The sequence below is a fragment of the Cornus florida genome, unplaced genomic scaffold, assembly GCF_030987335.1.
Source record: "Cornus florida cultivar Cherokee Brave unplaced genomic scaffold, ASM3098733v1 CherokeeBrave_3.0.0_Hap2_Chr05, whole genome shotgun sequence".
In the NCBI taxonomy this organism is placed as follows: domain Eukaryota; kingdom Viridiplantae; phylum Streptophyta; class Magnoliopsida; order Cornales; family Cornaceae; genus Cornus; species Cornus florida.
Window position 1 is genome coordinate 10,365,063 of NW_026775575.1, and position 6,644 is coordinate 10,371,706.

The 6,644-nt window shown below is 38.1% G+C and overlaps 1 pseudogene; it reads left to right on the forward strand.

The window, feature by feature from the left end:
• The first annotated feature begins 1,139 nt into the window (after nt 1–1,139).
• On the forward strand, nt 1,140–6,159 carry LOC132309030 (probable LRR receptor-like serine/threonine-protein kinase At1g53430; annotated as a pseudogene).
• The last annotated feature ends 485 nt before the right edge of the window (nt 6,160–6,644 follow it).

The following is a 6,644-nucleotide window of genomic DNA, read 5'->3' on the forward strand; positions in this document are numbered from 1 at the left end:
TTGTCCTCCTTGGTTAAAACCTTGAATAATAAGACGGCTACGAGATAACTCGTCGGCTGTGATGCCGAGATTTTTCATCGTAAATTTTGGCATGAGATTCACCGCTGATCCACCATCAATAAGAATTCGAGTAACTCTTTGTTCCTTTATGTAACCGGAAACAAAAAGAGGACAATTGTGCGGCTTCGAACCCAACTGAAGATCTTCGTCAGTGAAAATAATTGGTGCAAAACATGAATCTAGTGTACCTCCAACTACTTCATCATCATCGAACTTTTCAATGATGGCAGCATCCTTTGTATGATTCTCCACAGTCTGGGCTTCATCTTGATCTTTGCTATTCTTACCATCAGGGCCCGTTTTAGTTGAAACCATATAAGCTGTCACAACTTCGTCATCTAGATATCCTTCTGGAAAGAACTCTTGTAAAGAAATAGGTTTCTGGATCCTTTGGCTTATAGAGGCGTGTTTGGTTGATTGTGTCTTCTTGACCCATTTTTTGTTATGGCCAGACTACTTATGGCGATATTGAGGTTTCTTCTTCCTTTGCCCCCTATCAGAATAACTAATCTGAAAAATGTTAGCTCGTTGCTTCCGTGGTTTCTTTCTTGTCACCAAAGTCCATCCTTCTTAATCATCTTGAGGAAAGACCCTTCCAAAGGTTGAAACGTCAAGTGCACTCCCTTTGCCAATAGAGATGGGGATTAGTTCCAATGAGCCAAACTGGGTGGTTGTCCAATACATCTCAGAAGTTGAAAGTCGAGAACGAGCACTCCCCATAATAGAGGTTGTCACAGTAGCAGTAGTTTGATTTGAAGTTACAACTTCGTCTGTGTCCAACAAGATTTTTCCTTGTTTTGCCAGGTTCATCACCACCTCCTTAAAGATAAAACACTTCTCAATTGGATGACTAACAATACGATGATATTTGCAGTATTTTAGATCGTTGACACGTCCCATCTCTTGAGGGGGTTTGCATTCAGAAAGTTCTATAACTTTTCTTTCGAGTAAACATTCCAATATGCCTGGGACATCAGAATCGGGGAATGGGTCTTTCCCTCTCTTGAAACTAGCGAGGCTTTTTATCATCCTTCTTGTCATGTTTAATAGATATCTTGATTGGGGTGGTTAAGATAGCCATGGAATCTTTAACAGCGGCCTTTGACGACTTATCTCCCTTCTTCCAGTCTTTCTTATCCTTGCGTGGTTCTATAGCCACGGGACTTTTGCTTTCATGGGATTTCATACTGATCTCCATGTCATGGGCACACGTTGCCAATTCTTCAAATGTGTGGGGTTTTATACCTTGTAGAATGTAAAGAAGGCCCCAATGCATTCCCTACATACACATCTCCACAGCAGAGATTTCTGACAATCGGTCCTTGCAGTCAAGACTGAGTGCTCTCCACCGATTAATGTAGTCGATTACAGGCTCATCCTTCCATTGCTTCGTGTTAGTCAACTCTATCATACTAACAGTACGACGAGTGCTATAGAACCTGCTCAAGAAATCTCCTTCCATTTGGTCCCAACTATCAATTGACTCTGACTTTAGGTCGGTGTACCACTCGAACGCATTTCCTTTAAGGGAGTGGACAAACTGTTTAACTAGTAAGTCCCCTTCTATTCTGGCATTGTTGCAAGTCTCGATAAAATGGGCAATGTGTTGCTTGGGGTTACCTTTTCCGTTAAATTGCTAAATCTTCAAAGGTTGGTATCCTACATGCATCCTCATATTGTCAATTCTCCTTGTATAGGGCTTTGAGTACATGAGAGTGCTCTGTGAGATGCCTCCGTATTAAGCTCAAATTGTATTCGTTATCATATCTTGCAATTATGCGATAGATAATGAAGAGACTAAAGAAGCATGATTGGTGTGACTAGCTGCCTATTATGTCACCAGCGTCTAGTTTTGACTAGCCACCTGTTTTGTAACCGGCGTCTGTTTGGGGTCCTCCATACGAGTACCTTGTGCGGTAGAATTAAGATTCTCTGTCAGCATTGCTGCGGAAGATGTAGGATTCCCAGACGATGGTGGTGTGAAAGTTGCATGATTCCCAATTGGCAGTGCTGTGGAAGATGTAGGATGCCCAGATTGTACTGGTGATTCACCAAAGGTCTGAACTTCCAATTTGTTCATCAGTGTAGCGATTTGTAAGTCCTTCTCTTCAACAGTCTTTGTGACCGTTTGTCCAAATCAAAGACCACTAAAATTTTAGTGTCTACAAGTACTACAGGGGTTTTCATGGGCGACGAAAAAAAGGGTTGCATAGCAAAAAACTCATCCTCTTTTAAATTGATTGATGAGAATGAGATATATGGAACAGCACGCCTTGCCCTTACTTCACTCAAGTACTATGGCCTTTGTTTGCGTAAAGGCAGTTACAAATTTCGTCTCCACTTTACTGAAATAATGTTTTCAGATGACCAGACATTTAGTAGCCTCGCACGGGAAGCCGATTTTTGATGTATCAATTCAAGTGAGTAGGAGCCAGCTTACTTGTATTAACATATTAATGCACAAGTAGCAATGCTGTAATGTTGTTCTTGACTTTGTTAATATTTTGGCCATTTCATATGAACATCAATTGTTTTCAGGGCTCTCTCTTTTCTTAATTTGCTACTGATTTCTTATCTCTGAAATAGAAGTTATTTAACTTTTGTCTAGGCTTGTGTTAACTTCACTTCTTCTATAGGGAAAACCTTTTTTGAAGGATTTTAACATTATGGAGGAAGCTGAAGGTCCTGGCAAAAACATCACTAAGGTGCATGATGTAAAAGTTAGTGGCAGCACTTTGGAGATCCACTTATACTGGTCTGGGAAAGAGACTAATGCAATTCCTGGGAGAGGTGTATATGGACCTCTTATATCTGCTATTTCAGTGACACCAAGTACGTACGTGTATCTTTCAGTCTGGGTGTGGCTCATTTTTTTTTTTTCTAGTACCTTGTAACGAGAGTATCTTTCTCTTCTTGTAGACTTCAATCCTGATATTGGACTTTCTGTTGGAGCTATTGTTGGTATCGTGGTTGCTTCATGCGTGGTCCTTGTGTTGATTTTGTTAGTACTTCGAATTAAAGGTTATTTAGGAGGGAATAACCTTGAAGATAAAGGTGAGATCTAAAAACACATTTTTTTTTTCTTGTACCATGTGTAAGTTAGAACCTGTATGAGCTTAGCTAGGTTTATGGAATTACCGAAACACCAGTCCTCCCTTTGGGTGTTTTGACATAAATTTAATATGGATTGGAATGTTTATATTACTCGAGAAAATCTGTAATGCTTGTGTAGATCTTCTATGAGAGTTATTACAAACGTCAGGTTAAATTAGTAAAACTATGCATAAAGATAATTTTGTTGTTTATAAGATAGATGCTGTAATGAGCAAGAATCTTCATGTATGGTAAACATTAGCCCAATTTTTACTTGCACATGTAATTGTAACTATTTAAATTGTGATAAAGAAAATAACCACATGTAAGTGAACTTTACTTCATGAAAAGCTATCTACTGATGATCATATAAGGTAAGAATTCGTGGCTCTAACATATCATGATTTATGCAGTGTTGCAACCTCATGGTTGGAGGGAAATTGGAAAAGGACGATGAACTGTTATTTTTCAACTGTTTTTTTCTTACAATGATTTTTTAATTTCTATTTTGGGTCTTTGTTGCAGAACTTCGAGGGCTAGATCTATAAACAGGTTATTTCATTTTAAGACAGATCAAAGTTGCTACCAGGAACTTTGACCCTACAAACAAGATTGGTGAAGGAGGATTTGGACCAGTTTACAAGGTTATTGCTTACACAACTTATCAAATTTCCATAACTATCTTGCAACATTAAGGTCATGTGTCAATTTAAGTCCTTGCCTAGAGGCAGTAATGGGAAGTCTAAGAATTTTTTTTATATGACCGCTATATATATTGTTTGTTATCTTCAATCATTTGAAATTCTTTTTGCTTGATTTTAGGGTGTATTGTCAGATGGTGCAGTAATCGATGTTAAACAGCTTTCCTCCAAATCTAAGCAAAGAAATCGCGAGTTTGTCAATGAGGTAGGCATGATACCTGTCCTACAACACCTGAACCTCGTGAGGCTTTATGGTTGTTACATTGAAGGAAACCAGTTGTTGCTAATATGAATACTTGGAGAACAACAGTCTTGCCCGTGCACTTTTTGTTAGTTACTTCCATATTACCTTTGACACTATTGTATATATGTTATTAGAGTGACTATTATGACATAACTCCCTCTCTCTCTTACTTCTAGGAAGCAAAGAACACCAGCTAAACCTGAATTGGCCAGCAAGAAAGAAGATATGCTTAGGAATAGCAAGGGGCTTAGCTTATCTTCACGAGGAATCAAGGTTGAAAATTGTTCATAGAGACATTAAGGCTACCAATGTGCTGCTTGATAAGGATCTAAATGCTAAGATATCTGACTTTGGTTTGGCTAAGCTTGATGAAGAAGAGAACACACATATCAGCACCAGAATTGCTGGAACAATGTGGGTTTTTCTCACACTTTTCCACCTTCGATATTGTTATTTGCATCTAATCTTTGGATATAATGGTAATAACTTGGTGTCAAAAAAGAAATAAAAGTAATAACTTGATGTTAAAAAACAAATAAAGTGTTGTTGGAAGAAGGTGTATGATATAAATGGAACTTAGTTAACAAGTAGTTAACCATCACCTATCCATATTTGATTTCTGAAAGAGGCACCAATTCCATGTTAGACCAGTAGTGGTTTTGTAGTTGATTATATTGTTTGCTTTTGTTTTTGTAATGCTATTTCGAAAATTAGAGGCCCTTTTCTCCGAACCCACCAAAAGGGTTTTATTGAAAATGGAGTTTCTCTTTAATAGTTGAAAAGATCACAGTAGATCATTATATATAACTAGATTTGTTCTGTATTTACTTGTAATGGATTCTACTGAATTTAGGGTTTCCAAAATAAGAAAACACAGCTATTGGGAATTTTGTGAGTAAGAATCCAACCCTTCTCTTCTCACGTATGTGTATATATATACAATTGCTATTACAATAAAATGATTATATTGCCCTTTAGTAAAATACCTAATATCCTAACACTCCTTTTTAAGCTGGTGAGTATATGTTATATAGTCCCAGCTTAGAACAAATAAACCTCAACCTATTATGACTCAAAGCCTTAGTAAACATATCAGCAAGTTTATCTTCACATATCAGAAATGGGGTTGAGATATTCCCACTTAATATCTTATATCGAATAAAATGACAGTCAACTTCAATATACTTGGTTCTCTCATGAAACACTGGATTGGATGCAATATGAAGAGTTTCTTGTTTATCACAAAATAATGGAAGGGGAGTTCTTATCAAAAAAAAAAAAAAAAAATGGAAGAGGAGTTTTGACTGTTAAGCCAAGTTCTTCAAAGAAATGTTGTAACCATGTTAACTCACTAGAAGTATGGGCCATTGCCCTATACTCGGCTTCAGCACTAGATCACACTACGATTGTCTGCGTCTTACTTTTCCATGTAACTAGATTAACTCCTACGAAAGTACAATAACCTGTAGTGGATCTCCTTTATGAGGGAGAACCGGCCCAATCAACATCTATAAAACCTTCCACTTTAAGGTGTCCATTTGATCTATACAACAACCCAAGACCCGGAGCTTGCTTGAGAAATCGAATAATCCGAAGAACAGTGATGGAGAACAGGCACAATTGAAGAGCGAAAACCATATATGACCCATACTTATCATTGGAGAAGCAGAAAAGAAAGATAGAATTAGGGATATTAGTAAAATAGGGTTTTTATTTATGCTTATGGTTATTTTTAAGAAGGAAAATGATATTTATGCCGATAGGTTTGGCCGATTTCCTAGGCAGAATTCAAGGTGGCATCTAGCTGGCAAAAAGAATGTGTGTGTAGCCAAAGACCCTTCATCTTCTTCACAATTTCAGTCACCAAACTGCGGCTCACCTACGATAAGGACATGGCAGCCTCTGCAACTCTCTTTTGGCAATAGAGAAGAACCAATCGATGGCAAAAGGACCAAGAAATTAGCCCCAAACGAAGACACAGATCACAAAAACAGTCACAAATGGCAAGTACACAACTGGCGACAGCAGCAAAGGGGTCGTCGGTGGTCTTCGATGGGATAAATAACACTATTAGTCTGTGCAGACTTCTCGGCGACAGGAAATTGAAAGTCATCAGTGAAACTTTGTTCCTCTCGGTGCAAACAACTCTATTCCGAGAGAGAGATTGTTGAGGTAATCCGATTGACAACAAAGATGAGAACAATAAAGAACCAAGGCCATTAAACAACGAAGCCCCAAACAAAAAACAACCAACAATAAGTGATGGCTCCGTTGGTGGCAAACAGCGATAGCTCGATCTCTGCAAAAAAATTTTAAATCGCAACCCAAGCTCGTCGACGCATGGTGATCTGAAATATCAAGATCGGAAAAGAAAAAAAATCTAGTGGCAGTTTAACACAACAAAATCTCTGCACGTCTTCAAGCAAATCAAGCCCACAAGTTAATCCAATAAAATCCCTTTTCTTTTCCTTTTTTAGTTGTTTGTCAGCCTTACCCGCTCTATCGAAAAAAATGAAAAAAAAAGTAGCTTACATGGACTGCCACGT